The 15,691-nt window shown below is 33.4% G+C and overlaps 1 pseudogene; it reads right to left on the bottom strand.

Annotated features, from left to right (window-relative positions):
- Nucleotides 1-1,008: 1,008 nt before the first annotated feature.
- On the bottom strand, nt 1,009-2,230 carry LOC102888705 (annotated as a pseudogene).
- Nucleotides 2,231-15,691: the final 13,461 nt, after the last annotated feature.

The raw sequence follows: 15,691 nt of genomic DNA, 5'->3' as shown, positions 1-15,691 counted from the left end.
GACAGATGATGATCACAATAATTAAGTAAAATATGTCTGTCAAAGTGTTAATGAGAATAATAAAGCAAGGAATGAGTGTGTGTGTTAACTTTCTTGTCTCATCTCCTACTACTACACCTATTACTCCAACCCCATCATACTACCCTCCTTACGGTGCTTAAACATCAATCCCAGGACTCCAACAAGGATTAGCATTTGCTATTCTCTTCCTTCATCCAGATATCCTCATGGATCTCTCTGTCATCTCTTGTAAGTGTCCACTCAAATGCCAGCTTTCAAAAAAGACCAGACTGGTCCCCTTGTTCAAGTTGATACCATCCTTTCTTGCCATTGCATATCCGACTTCCTCACTTTTAATTTTTCCATAACACTTACATATCTAACATATTGTATATTTTATTTATGGATAAAACTGCCTAAAACTGTGTGGCAAATGGTAAGTATGAGTGAAGTTTGAATGAGTGAATGGATATCTTATTTTAATCCTCAAAATAATTTTTTTAAAACAGATATTGTCATTTCTACAGTAGAGATGAGGAAACTGAGATACAGAAGTTAATTTGCCCAAGATCACACTATAAAAGTAAGGAAGTCAGAAATAAAACCAAAACAGTCTGTTTCAAGAGTTTACACACTTAACCAAATCACTTTAACAAAATCTAACCTGTGTGAGCTTTTTCTCATTAAATTTTTGGTTGGTATAGTATTTTACATACTACTAAATAGTGTTTTTATTTTTTTAAAGAACAAAAAACAAACAAAAAAAACCAATGAGTTTAGTTTATTATCTTGTGCATTTGCAAAACACTTAGGACTCATACAGAAAAAAAAAAAAAGAAAAAAGAAAAACTCTCCTGTGAAAATAATTACACTAAAAAAAAGGCCCAAGAGGACTCATGTCTTAGCCCCAGGGAGTTATAGCAATTCTGATTGGTCCAAGGAATTGAAAAGATATTGAGAGAATATAACAAGAGGAAAAATAATGGGAAATGACTGAGAGAGAGGGCCTCAAAATGGGCCATGATGGAGAACTGGAGACCACATAGTGGTTCTGGGTGGAGGAAGGAGCCCCCACAGGTAGCTGTAGAGCCAGGGTTGTAAACAGCCAGTGTATCCATGAGGGGGCATCAGTGGAGGTGGTCCATGCATACCTTGTGGAGGCATATATCTGAATGACCTATGGAAATCCAAATTGGGGCCCTTCGGGGGGCGTGCCCAGTTGGTAGTCAGGGTGGTGGCTGCCCCCCATTCCTGGAGGTCCAGCATGGGGTGTCCTAAGACATGAGGGCCATGTGAGCCAACTGCATTTGAGACATTCTTGGATGGAGCATCCCACCTGGTGGGAATGGGTGAGGATGTGAGTGTCTTGTGTCCAGGATGTCAAGCTCCTGGGGTTCCAGCTGATGGGGGACCAGGCTCTCCAGCCTCAGGAAGAATAGGCAGTAAGGGCATCGCTTGGAATATCACAGGTGAAAGGGCTGCAGGTGGTGGTACTAAGGGTGGGAATGAACCAGGAGGAGGCATGCTTGGTGGAGGAAGCCCAGACCCCAATGATGATACCACAAGTTTGGGAAAAGAGGGTGTAAGGGGTGTGTCTGACAACAATTTATGAGAGCAGTTAGCCTGAGAGAGTGGGTTCTGGGCTGCCAGAAGTCCTTCCTCTGCTGAGCCATGGTTTCACTCTTAAAGTCCTTCTTGAAGGCACAGGGCACAATGATAGGGCAGTTACAGTGGTACTGCCCATTCATGGCCTTAATTATTGCATCCAAAACATCAAACAAAGCAAAATTAAGAAAGGCATAACTTTTGGAGTTCCCTGTGTCAGGATCCTGAATAATCTTGAGGGTGTTTGTAAGATGACCTCAAAGGCACTGAAAGTATCATAAAGCAGCTTCTCATCAATCTCTGGGGCCAGGTTCTCAATGAAAATGTTGGCCCCCACATCCAGGCTTTGTTGTGAGCTGATGCCTTATTCACTTGGATTGGCTTCCCACAGAGTTTGATCATGTTGGTGATTTTAATGGCATAGTTGGCATTTCCTACTCAAGAATTCCACAAAACCATAGCCTTGCTGCTGACCAGTGACTCTATCCTTTGGCTTGCGGGTATCGACTACTGGCCCTACCTGGAGAAATAGCTCCCACAGCAGCAGTTCTCTAACATTCTCATTCAGGCTCCCCATGTATACAGTGGCATCCTGGCCTTGCTGGGAGATCCGCCCGGTTGCCATGGTGAAAGAGTTCCTGCAGTTTCCCGGCAGCGATCCTGCCCTCTGACCTCAGTTACTACTCTTAAATTGTATTTGACAGCTGAAAAATGACTTCCAATTTAACTCAGTTCCACTATTTCATAGACAAAGTGATTAAGATGCATTTCAAAGATCAAATAACTGGTTGTTCTAGCAGGTCGTGACAAAAATATTTGAGCTTTTCAGACAGGCTAACATTTTGATGTTTCTCAAATGTGTATTTTAATGTAAATGTTTAATATATATTGAGAAAAAGGGTAACAAATGCATTGCATAAGAGAACCTTAAGTAAACCTTGACAGGGAGCACTGTATTTTCACAACCATTTCAAGTCTGTCTTTAACTTTGCTTGTTTCAGTTAGCAAATAAAGTCTTTGTTGTTAGCCCGCACTAATTTTACTTTAGCAACAATCTAGCATCAGTTACTTAAAGATGTTATATGTATATTCATCCATTCAATTCCATCCATTTAGCTACACTTCCAATAATTTTTTAGGTTAGTGCATTTTGAGTAGCTGTTCAACTAACACTTCCTTAATCTGACTCTGAATGACAGGCAAAACTGATAATATAGTCATCTAATTTTCATATCAGCATTCTGTCTTCGAATGGTGAATTTCTCAACTATTTAAATGTAACAAGAATTTGCTTGTCACCAATATCTATAGCTAAAAAAGATGAATGATTTTAGACATTATAAATTCTGAGTAGGAACCGCATTATCACTGGGAGCCAAAGTTTGGTAACCTTATCCATTTCTGAAATGAATATGAGATCACTATTATTGATAATAAGTTTCAATAAAGGGGTTAATTGTGAAAATGCCAACAAAATTGATAAATTGATATTAATAAACAGTTATACTTCAAGTGTATTTTCCTTCCCCCAAAAATAATAGTAACTTTAAAATCATAGCTCTCTTAAAGTAAAAAAAAAAAAAAAAATTCTGGACTTATTATGGGAAGATATATAATCATACATTAGTAGGAATTTCAACTACATAGATGAAAAATAAATATACAATAGATCTTTAAAGAAGTTAATAGAAATACATTGTCCACAATAAAACTCATGCTGAATTACACAATTTTCAAAGTATTGGCCACAATAAAATTAGTACTAGTTTATGACAGTTGTGTTAGTGAGTGCAGAAAACTATCATAAACTCTGCACGCAAAGCAGAGAAATACTGATGAAAAGAGGGCTTTATTTACAAATGATTATTGCAAATTCAGCAGTCATTATAATTCTGCTAAGCTAATTTACTTCTAGTTAAACATGTCATTTATTAGATTTGAGCCATTTATTTTGACTAACTAGCAAAAACGTTGTGAATTCATTTTATGTAGTTTTTTTGAGCATAAAGTCCTCTCAAATAAAAATCTTATTTATATTCCTGGATGTGTAAAGGGCATATTACTATACATAGATATATGCATGGTTTAAATTTCACTAGATTTCCTTCTCTGTATCAAGTTAACTATCATCCTTAGGTGATAGTAAAGAATATATTGCATTACCTTATTTTACAGTAAAGAGGTCTCTTTTAAGTTCTTTCTACCAAAATCTGAAGTCTAATTAATGCTAGCCATTCTCAGTCTTGCCTTGGAGTTGAAAGAGATGTCAGGGTAAGTGAATATATCACGATCAAGAGTGAGCAGATTCTGTAGCTTTCTCTTGTCTTGTGATAGTCTTACTATTGAGAAATCAGGTCAGTTCAAGAACACATTTAAACATTTGGGTTTATAACTGACCTTGAGAAATTTTAGAAATGGATTTGTTTGAGAGTCTTTTGTTCATCTCTAAATCATCTTGAATTTGTTGCAATCACTTCTGACTCCCTTGGGCCATTTAGCCCAAGGATAAATATATCTACCCATTCTCACATTAAGCAGTCTGTTTCAGACTCTACCACCCGTGAAAGAAGAAAGGAGCAGAGTTTCTTTCCCAACAGTCCCTGAAGATGATGTGAGACTCTAAAGCATCTAAGGGCAATTCTTTGTGTCCCCAGAGTGTCTATTTGTTGATCAAATGAAGATTCCTGGAGAGGAAGACTAATTAGAGCAACTAAATTGTCCACATAAGAAATGTCCAAAACTATAGAGAATTTTTATAAGAGTTTATTTGAGCCAAACTGATGACTTATGCTAGGGAGCAAATGCTCCTGAGAATAATGATTTTGCAGTTTCTTTTATGTATTTGAAATTAAGGAGGCAATGTAAGGAAGATTATCTAAAGGTGAGAGAAAGCAAAACTAGGATTGGATTACAGAATAGTTAAAATTATTTGCTCTCTTAAGGGTGGCTATGTCTTAGAAGGAAGGGTCTGAAAAGAGGTATTTCAAAGGTGTGTTAATCTAGATGCATAGAAATAATAGGTAGGGCTTGCTTAAGGCAAAGATAAACGTTTTACTACAAAGTTATAGTCCTGGAGCATGACTACTCACCATGACCTGACCCGTTAGGAATTTATGATCAGGTCACCCTGTAAAATTACTTCTATAAAACCATTTTTTGTCCTCAAAATTTTTGTTTATAATATCTAAAGAAATGTTCTTTTTGTTTCTCAATGTTGTATCAAATAAATATTGCAATTAAATATAATTTGAAACTGACAAAGATAATATACTAATAAATTCAAATTTGCTATTCCTCCAAATATAACTAATATTAATTATGCCATTTTCTAAGGTACACTAAAACCATGTTTATTATAAATATTTAAAAACTTTTCTGTATATTATAATTTTTTTACATTCTAAAAATCAAAACAAAAAGTAACTTTCTGACTGAGCAGAGACTGCCTTTTCCAGGGCTAGGCAATTCTTAGAGATAGCAAAAGATCTTAGACAGAAGTATGTATTTATATGCAATCTAACCAATCAGGAGTCATACTTTCTCTATCTGGCTCATACATCCCAGAAGGAAATATTCCTCTTCCTTAATCATCAGAGAGCCAGGCACTTAGGGACCACACATAAAGCTCAAAGCCCATTCTAATAGTTCAAACTAGCCAATCCTAAACTGCTCATCCTGCCTTGCTTTGTCTTTCTCTAAGAAACCCCAATAAAGACATGGCCTAATTTTTCCCTTCCTCCTCTCTTCTGCATCCCGACCACCATGATGTCTTCCCAATGTGGCCCTGCCTTGTATTACCTGTTGTCTCTAGGACGGGCGAATATAATAACCTTTTTTCTCTCCTAAGCCTTTCCTCTGTCTCCTCTTATGGCCACACCTGACTGATAATCTCATAAAAGGATACAAAACATAGTTTTATTATAATGCATACTTTCAGGAAATAGCACTACCTGATAGGTTTTGTTATGTGTATTAAAAAAGAGATATGTAGTTCTTCCTACTCACATCTATTAAATAAGGAAATCCTTCAATTCAGTGAAAGCTTCATAATTCTTTTCAATGTTTCACTTTATCAAATCAAAATCATAGAATGCAAAATGACTCAACTAGTATCAAAAATGTTTACACTTTTAGTAATTTTTGAAATGAGACTATTTAAATTGTTGCCCAGATAGAACTAGGTAAGGAATTTTTCTTATTAAAAGTTGCTTTCAAATACACACCAACATTACTAAGGAAAAACTTGAATGTACATCACTAATGTATAATACATTTATCCCATTGTCAGGTTTATTTATTTATTAAACATACTAGACTAGCTCTTGTATAAATTGCTCATGCTGCTGAAGTAAATTAGATTAGATATGTAACATATTAAGTAATCATATTTTATCCTGCACTGTATTCTCCAGCTTGTTACTGACTTGTTGACGTGATAATATATGTAATTTGCTGGCATATATAAGTTTGAATTATTGTTTAACACATGATTTCATTAAAAGAGTAATACTAAATTTATAAACAAATTGTAATACAGAGCTTAAAATATCTGATAAATTTAATCAATAGCACATCGGATTCCTGATATACATGTAATGGAAAAGGAATATGAATTATACATTATTTACAAATTATGTATATTTTAAGTATTTTTCTAAACATTCAATACTATTTTATATTAGTTTCAGGTGTACAGCATAGTGGTTAGACATTCATATAGTTTACAAAGTGATTCCCCTATTAGTCTAGTACCCACCTGGCACCATACACAGTTATTACAATATTATTAACTATATTTCTTATGCTGTACTTTACATTCCTGTGACTATTTTGTAACTACCAATTTGTACTTCTTAATCCTTTCACATTTTTCATACAACCCCTTAATCCTTCCTCCAATCTGGCAATCACTAGCTTGTTCTCTGTATCTATTAATCTGTTTTTGCTTGTTTGTCTTTTTGTTTTGTTCCTTAGATTCCACATATAGGTGAAATCATATAGTATTTATCTTTCTCTGTCTGACTTATTTTACTCAGCATAATAACCTCTTGGTCCATTCATGTCATTGTAAATGGCAGAATTTCATTTTTTTAATGACTGAGTAATATTCCATTTATATGTGAACCATAATTTCTTTATTCAATCATCTGTTGATGGGCATTTAGTTTGGCTATTGTAAATTGTGCTGCCATGAGTATCGGGGTGCATAGATCTTTACGAATTATTGTTTTGTTTTTTTTTGGATAAATACCCAGAAATGCAATTGCTGGGTCAAAAGGTATATCCATTTTTAATTTTTTGAGAAACTTCCATACTGTTTTTCATAGTGGCTGTACCAATTTGCAATTCCACCAACAATGTATTTTTTTATAAAATATTTTATGTGCTTGTTATTATTCCAAATTTCAGTAATATCAATGCCAATATCTTTGGGTATATAAAATGCAATAAAAATTACAGTTGTCAAAATAGTATTAGCCCCTGAAAAGCATTGCCTAATCAACTATAGCACATTTTCTGTGACTGCCAAGTTTGTATTTTAGTACATTATGAAAGAGCTACTTGCAGCTTTGCCATGGCCAAATGAGAACTAGGAATTCAAAGTCAACTATTAACAGGATATCATTAAAAATGTCATATACCTTAATCATACACACATGGTTGCCTCTCAGGATAAGAAGTCTGAAACAGAGTTTCACATTTATTAGCTACTTCATAAATGTTTTTACTTTTTTTTTTTTTCTGAACTTGAACAATCACAGAAAATGAGATTGAGTCTTACAATATAGTTAAGTGTGTATTGGGTCCACAAAAAGTTGTGTCATTGGAACTATCAGAGTAACAAATACTACTCTTCCCAAATATATGGCACTGAAACCAGATTACCAATTAACATTAGCAAAAAGTGTCACCTAACCGTTCAGTCCTTACAGAATCTAGTCCAATATCACATTTTGAATAGGCACTAGAAGAAAAGAATACAATTGTGGGTAAGAAGATGTGAACTTTGAAGGTAGATGTATCTGGACTTAAATTCTGGCTCTGCCATTTACTAGTCTATGACTGGAATTAAACTCCTAAGCATCAGTTTATTGCCTTAAAATATGTGTTTGACTGCTCTGTAGATGGACTGTAAATATAAATGTTAATGGCAATGTTTGATTTGATGCCCTTGTTAATTCTGCTTTCTAATCTATATTCCCATTTGCATGGCCTTTCTCCTCTAAAACTATAATATCTAATTATGATATCCTGCTTCACAACAATTTATTATCAATCCTTCTTTAGTCTCTAAAATATTATAATATCTGTGATCACATTTTTATAATTAACATACAATAGTTTTCTGTTCAAGTATGATATGTAATTATATAAATATATAAATGTGATCATATATTATATAACCTTTTGAGAATGGTTATGTTTCAGCATGATTTTGAGATTGATCAAGATTTTGAGTGCATCAATAGTTCATTCCTATTTATTGTTGAGCAATATTCCAATTAAGGGGATTTGGGATGTTTCTCTTTGGGGGGAGGGGGGTTGGAATAAAGCATATAGCTGCTATAAACATTTGTGAACCTAAGTTGTTATTTCTTGAAGAGACTGGAATTGCTGGGTCATGTGGTAAGCGTATGTTTGTTTCACTTTATAAAAAACTGGAACATGTTTTCCTGAGTAGCTTGTCATGCTTTATTCTTACAAGTCATGTGTAAAATTTAACGTTGCTCCCAGTTCCCATAAGTACTTGGTATTGTCAGCAGTTCTTATTTTACCATTCTAATAGGGGTATCTCATACTGGCTTTAATTTAGCATTTCCATAATAACTAACAATGGTAAACATCTTTTCATGTGCTTATATATCGTCCTCTTTAATGAAATGTATAATCTTTCATTCACTTTTTAATTAAGTAGTTTATTTTCTTACTGTTGAGTTTTGAGGATTTTTTATATATTCTAGATGCAAATAATTTTTTTATGGGTGATTTGAATATATTTCCTCAGTCTGTAGATAAACTTTTTTCCTCTTATCAATGTCTGTTGGGAAGTAAATTATGCTAATTATGATGAAGTTCAATTTATCAAGATTTTTTTTTTTTATGGATACAATTTTGGTGCAACAACTAAGAACACTTTACCTCACACCATACAGGTCTCCTTTCCCTTTCCATTTTATGTTACAGTTGTCTTAGGTACATCTACGTCAATTGAGAATCTCATCAAAAGTTACAATTTGTGCTTTCAACCATTAAACATCTTATAAATGGCTCAATGAAAGAATAATATTTGATATTTACCCAGATATTTATACTTTTATCACAGTTTCTTTATTCCTGTGTTCCACATTTCATTTCATTACCACTTTTTGGCTGTCTGAAAGGTTTCCTTTAGCCATTCTTTCAGAACTTTAAAAATGTTCCATTTTCTTCTGGTCTTTATAGTTTCAAAAAAAGTTATTGACTTTCAAATTATTTTTTACATATAAATAATGCATTATTGGGTTTGTGTGTGTGTGTCTTATATTTTCAGCTGTTTGACCATGACATGTCTGGGAGAAGATTTCCTTAGGTTTATTCCGTTTAGAGATTGACAAGATTCCTGAATCTGTAAGTTCATGTGTTTTGTCAAATTTGGGAAGTTTTTAGCTGGTGTTTCTACAAGTATTACTTCTGCATTCATATCTTTTCCTTTCTTTCTTTGACTCTGATAACCTGAATGCTATGCATTTTACTATTCTTTCACAGCTCCTGGGTAGTATGTTTATTTAAAGAAAAAATATTTCCTATTTATTGCTTAGATTGGATTAATTCTATTAATCTACCTTTAAGTTCACTAGATATTTCCCTGCTATCTTCATTCTGCTATTGAACCTATCCACATTTTGTTTACTGTTTAGTTAATGTATTTTTAGTTCTAAGATTTTGTTGTTTTCTTATTTATATCTACTTTTTACTTGTTAATATTTTCAATCTCTTCATTAGTTTCAAAATAGTTTGCTTTTCCTGTTGAACGATTCTTAAAATAGCAACTTTAAAGTCTTTGTAGATAATTCCGACATCTGTGTCATCTTGGTGCTGGCATATGTTGTTTGTCTTTTCCCATGTTGAGTTGAAATTTATCTGTTTATTCATTATCTAGATAAATTTTATGATATCTTGGAAATTTAGAATATCATGTTAGACTCTGGGTCTTGTTTAGATTATATGAAGAATGTTTTCTTTTTGGTTTTAGCAAGTAACCAATCCCACTGGATTCCATTCTCAAGTTCTGACAAGACTATGAGCTGTCGTTCCAAAGTCAGTGCCATTTGCAAAGATGTTGCAATACTATTTGGATGGTTATCTATTTCATATTTTACTTTCCAAAGCTATGTATAGTGGTCAAATATAAGCATGCAAAACTTGGGGATGTATCCACAAATTTATAAACTTTAAGGCTTCACTCTCTTCAGTCTGATAATTTGCAGTTTTCTCAGATCACCCTTTTCAAATCCTCTAGACAGAAATTTCCATTTTTCCCCATTTCTATCATTCACATTCTGCAACTGTAAACATTGGTGCCAAATGGCAGGAAAGCAGAGAAAGGTAAAAGGCAATGGAAGTTTACCTCACACCCTTCCAACCATAACTTCTCTTAGAGTTTGCCTCCCGGAGGTCTCCTGTTGCCACTACTGCTGCCTCTATCACAAGATTGCTTGGGAACTGAATTATGAGGAAATGGAGAAAAAAATAGGGGCTATCTGTACCTTCTCTGAACCTATGAATCATATTTCTTATCTTCAAGACCAAATTACAGAAATTTTCCTGGAGTTCTGCCTGCATTGATACCTGTTTTCAAATTTAGGGTGATGTCGAGTTCAGGCCAGGGCATACTATATAGGAAAAAAAAATAGTGAAATCTCCATTGCTTCAGTGGTGCTTTAAATTCTGATTATCCATGCCAATTTACCTGCTACTATTTACTTTTTAGGATCTTCAAATAGCTGTTCCATTTTTTATATCCAGTTTTTATAACTGCATTCATTGGGAAAGACAGGATGGAGAGTGCTTATTAAATCTTACCCAAACTAGAAGCTGTAGTTTAAATTTGAATAAATATAACAAATATAATTTTAAAATTCTACAGACTCATGGAAACTTCAAACATTCTTATTTATTTACTTTTATTTAAATATAGTTAGTATAGAATTTTATATTGGTTACATTAGTTTCAGGTGTATAATATAGCGATTTGACATTTTTGTACCTTATAAATCGATTATCCCAGCAATTCTAATAATCATCTGTCAGCCTGTAAACTTATCATGATAATATTCCCCTTTTCACCCATCCCTCACTCCCTCCTTTCTGGTAACCATCTCTTTGGTCTCTGCTTCTATGAGTCTGTTTTTGTTTTGTTTGTTTGCTTTGTTTTGCTTTTAGATTCTGCATATAAGTGAAACCATACAGTATTTGTCTTTCTCCACCTGACTTATTTCACTTAGTATAATATCCTCTAGATCCACCCATGTCACAAATGGCAAGATTTATTATTTTGTATTGCATAATATCCCATTCTTTATCCATTCATCTATTGATCAGACATTCTTAATAGAAAAAGATCGAAGAGCTTAAAGGCCTGAATGTACTGGTGGTTCAATTTTCTGAAATAGTGTGTCAAGTTATAATTCACTGAGTTTATTAAAAAAGAGAGCAAAAGTGAGTTCAACTTTTTAAAGGTATGCATGTATATTCATAATATTGTGTTTTAGATGCATATTAACTTTTCCTTCATGAAAAGACAAGTAAGAATAAGAAAAGTCTTTAATGATCACCTGTTTTAGAAGTCAAATAGATGTGCATTAGGCCATTTAATCATTTCAAATATATACATTTAAACTTTGCAAAAAGCAATTTTCTTTTACATCTGGTTTCCAACAATGAAGGGTCCACTAAATAACAAAGATTAAAATAATATGGTAATTAAGAGAACCAACATTGAAGTCATAAACTTGGGTTCAAATTCTGATTCAGCTATTCTTATTAGGCCTTGGGCTAGTTATGTAACAGTATTAATCCTCATTTTGTCTTTTGCATAATAGGAGTAATAACACATACAAAAGAGTTTTTGTAAAAGTTACTATAGCATTTGGCTATAATGGATGCTAATTAACACTAGCTTTCGATCATAATTAGCAATCAGAGTAAAAGTGAGCTATCAATTATATATAAATAAGATTTTTTTCTTATACACTGTTAGAACCTGATATACAGTAAGTTTTGCAAACAAATTTTCCCACTCTTTAAATATTGATTCTACCACTATATCTTTCATAAAAAAGCTATTCATTTACTTTAAAAGGCAAATTTCAAATACACATAAAGGTTTCAAACATTAAGTAATAAATGCAATTTTTGCTTAATGGTCTCTTTACCTTATTCTTAACAATCATCCTGTACTACCTTTAGGACATGAAACATAAGTTGCCAAAACATACACAGGAAATGACACATTTATAAATTATTTTTAATACAAACTTTTATGAAAGCTGTATAACCTAACTCAAGATGTTATATACATGAAATAGTTATGTAAACATTTCAAATATCAGAATCATATAATTACTAGAACCCTTTTTGATATATATACCAGAAGACTGAGACCTGCATACCATAGTTACTTCTTTTATGTTTTATAACTGTATACATTATAGTATTATTCTCAGAAAAGAGAGATTAAGAATTTGGATCATATGAAGTCAAAAGTTAAGTGGACAAGTACTGAATTTAGTTCCTATGGTGTGCTCTTAGGTACTATTACAAATATTAGAGTAATGTAAGATCATGTTTAATGAAAGATATAAGCAAAAAATGTTGTTTTATAATTAAATTTGCTTCTCAGTGATCTCCCTCCAATTAATAAATGGACAATATTGAGGAAATAGAGAGGATTTCTTTATGTGCTTCTGGGTCACATTGCATCTTCAGGCATTATTGGGATTGATGTTCATTTTCCCTTCATATTTCATTTGATCTGTTGGATTCTACCCAAAGATAGTTGCTTTGAAAATGGGTATATCCAGATGTTTATCCCCAGGGATAAGCTGAAACATTCTAATGTATAACCTAAGGAAAAGAACATCAAGAAAATTTAAGAATATTGATTGTATAGAAATAATGACAGAGATTGGTTAGCTTTGTCTTCAGAATAATGGTAATGATAATTAAACACTAAGCAAAGTGCCTATATTATTTAAATAAGTTCACTAAAGATGTGTCTCTCTTTCTATAAGAAAATAATTTAATACATTCATTTTGTTACCATGTCCTTGTCATGGTAAAATTAAGCCCACTCTTAAAGAACAGAGACTACATTTCTCATGTGGCAACACTGGCTACAAGGTCCTCTCAGAAAATAGGCATGTATTTCCTTATGTTTAAGGAATCACAGTTTTATAGGTGAAAAGTTTATGACGTACTAATAGGCCAGGAGCACTGATTAATATAAGGATTTCAGAGAAATGTATTATCTTTTCAGTTATAGGCATTATAAGTGAAGTCTAGTAAAGGGGAGTTAGAAGCTTTTAAGAAGATGTGAAACAAGCAATAAATATTATAAAATATGTAAAATTTATTTAGTTACTCATACCAGAAACCTTAGAGAAATTATTGACAGCTCATTTTTTTCCATCCTTTATGTCCATAATCCATCAGAATGTTCTATTTTACCACTAGAATATATCAAGGTCTTGCCTTTCTCAACATCTTGACTTCTACAATCTCAAACCAAATTTTGATTATCACTCCTCTGGGCTACTACAAGAATCTTCTAAGTGGTCCCCCTATATCTACTCTCATTCTCTTTCAATGCCTTCTCAGCACAATCATATAATGGTAGCATTAAAATTATAAATTTGATTAGGTATCTGCCTTATTTTTTAATGCCTTATGATTTCTATTAGTGTAAAGATTAAACTTTTAAAATGTCCTATAAAACACTTCATCTTTCACATGTTTAATTCTCCAACTATATTTTTATCCACTCCCAACCTCTAATCCTTTATTCTATACAACTAAAATTATTTCAGTTCTTATAATGCACCTAGTTCTTTGTTGCCTTTATCTTTGAATGCCTGATTCATTCTGCTTGGAACTTGGTCCAATCTCCTCTCCCTTCCCTCATTACTTATCTGACTTTCCGCTAATCTATTGTTTCCAACCTTCGACATTGTTATTAGGAGAAACTTTCTGTGGGTCCTCAGAATGAATTAAATACACATGTCATGTGTTTTAACACCGTCCTATATTATCTCCATTAGTACTTTTATTGTAAGCAGATGTTTTTTGTTATGTCCCCAACTATATTTTACAATTTATGAAAACATTCTGTGTTCATTATTATACACTCAGTGCCTCACATAGTGTGCAATACATAGAAGGTCCCAAAAATATTTGTTAAATTAAATTTGGTTGAATACAGGAGAAAAAGAGAAATAGACAAGACTTTCAGAGAAGAGTTTATGAGTGCAACCTGGAGTAAGAGGTTTTACATTTTATGGTAGAATTTTAATGGATAGCGAGGACTGAGGAAGAAACTAATATTGTAAACAGCAAGAGTAAAGACAAAGAAGATGAGTTGAATATATTCCAATTTTACCAAATAGTTATGTCACCAGAGGCAAATTATTCTGTTTTTCTGTGTTTAATTTTTTTCAAGCAGAACACTGTACACCAAATATCAGTCCCAGGGGAAGATTCTAAATATTTCTACCCGTTGCATCTTATTATCGGGATTGTCAAGGAAAAGACAATGCAGTCTAGCACTAAATGGAACAACACTTTACTTACATAGGGAAGAAATAGAGCAAGATCAGTTTTATTAATGGGCATTGGTCCCCCATAGCCAGTGAGTTTCTCTCAGCAACCAACACAGGGGTATTTACCTACATTCACCTCTCCTTCTGTAGTAGAAGAATCCAATCTCTCCTTGCAGAGTACGGATGAAGCAATGGGGTTGGCTAGGTGTCATACGACACACATGCTTAAGCAGAAATAAAAGAATACACATTGGGATTGCAACAGGGAAGATATTCCCACACAAGGTGATAAACCAAACATAGGCTGTGTGGCTCTTTATCTCATGGTAAGGAGATATTCCAGGCCCAAGGTCTACACTTTTGTGGCCAGGTAGGGGCCAAAAGACTGCATACTAGAGACTGCATTTACCAACAATTTTCCTCTCTGTAAAACCAGAAAAATAATGGTACGTATTATTGCCATTGTTTATAACATTAATTTTATATATAAATTGATAATATTTTAAAATTATTCAAAATGTCAACAATAATAAATTAATGTAAATATTTTATTATTATCAGTTAATGGGTATTTTACCATGAAAAATTGTATTAATTCTCTATTATTATACAGCAAATTACCCCAAAACTTAGTGGCTTAAAACAGCAATATTTATTATTTCAGTTTCTGTGGGTCAGAAATCCAGGTGCGGCTTAACTTAGTGTATAATAAGTGTTAGGATCCCTCACAAAACTGCAGTTAAGGTGTCAGCGAAAGTTGTAGTCTCATATGAAAGCTCAACTAGGAAAGGATCCACTGCAAAGTTCACTTACATGATAGTTGGCAGAAGTCAGTTCCTTGAGGGTTATTAGACTAAGAAATTTATTTCCGTGCCAGGTGGCCATCTCTATCAGGCCATGCATGTGAGAAGAGCCAGAGAACAAAAGAATACCAGCAAGCCAGTAATTGTAGTAATTTATAACCTAATCTTGGAATTGACTTCTCATTACTTTTGCCTGCTTTATTTAGGAAATGTAAATCAATAAGTCTAACCCACATGCAAGGGGAGAGGATTACACAAGAGTGTGAATAACAGTAAGTAAGGATCATCGGGAGCCATTTTAGAGGGGCACCTAGTACAGAACTATTTTTTTAAATAAAATGAGTGTATGACAATCATGCTGTTAATATGTGGAAGAACTGTCATGTAAATGTAAGTTGTTGGGCTCCTAGAGCAATGTATTTTTTTTTTCTCCAGTGTTGCCCAAATATACATAAGGTAAAATATCAAGTAAGTGGGTGGCATTAT

This window comes from Pteropus alecto, unplaced genomic scaffold (assembly GCF_000325575.1).
Source record: "Pteropus alecto unplaced genomic scaffold, ASM32557v1 scaffold250, whole genome shotgun sequence".
NCBI classification, from domain to species: domain Eukaryota; kingdom Metazoa; phylum Chordata; class Mammalia; order Chiroptera; family Pteropodidae; genus Pteropus; species Pteropus alecto.
The sequence above is the reverse complement of the archived record's forward strand: the minus strand, read 5'-3'. Positions and strand labels throughout refer to the sequence as shown.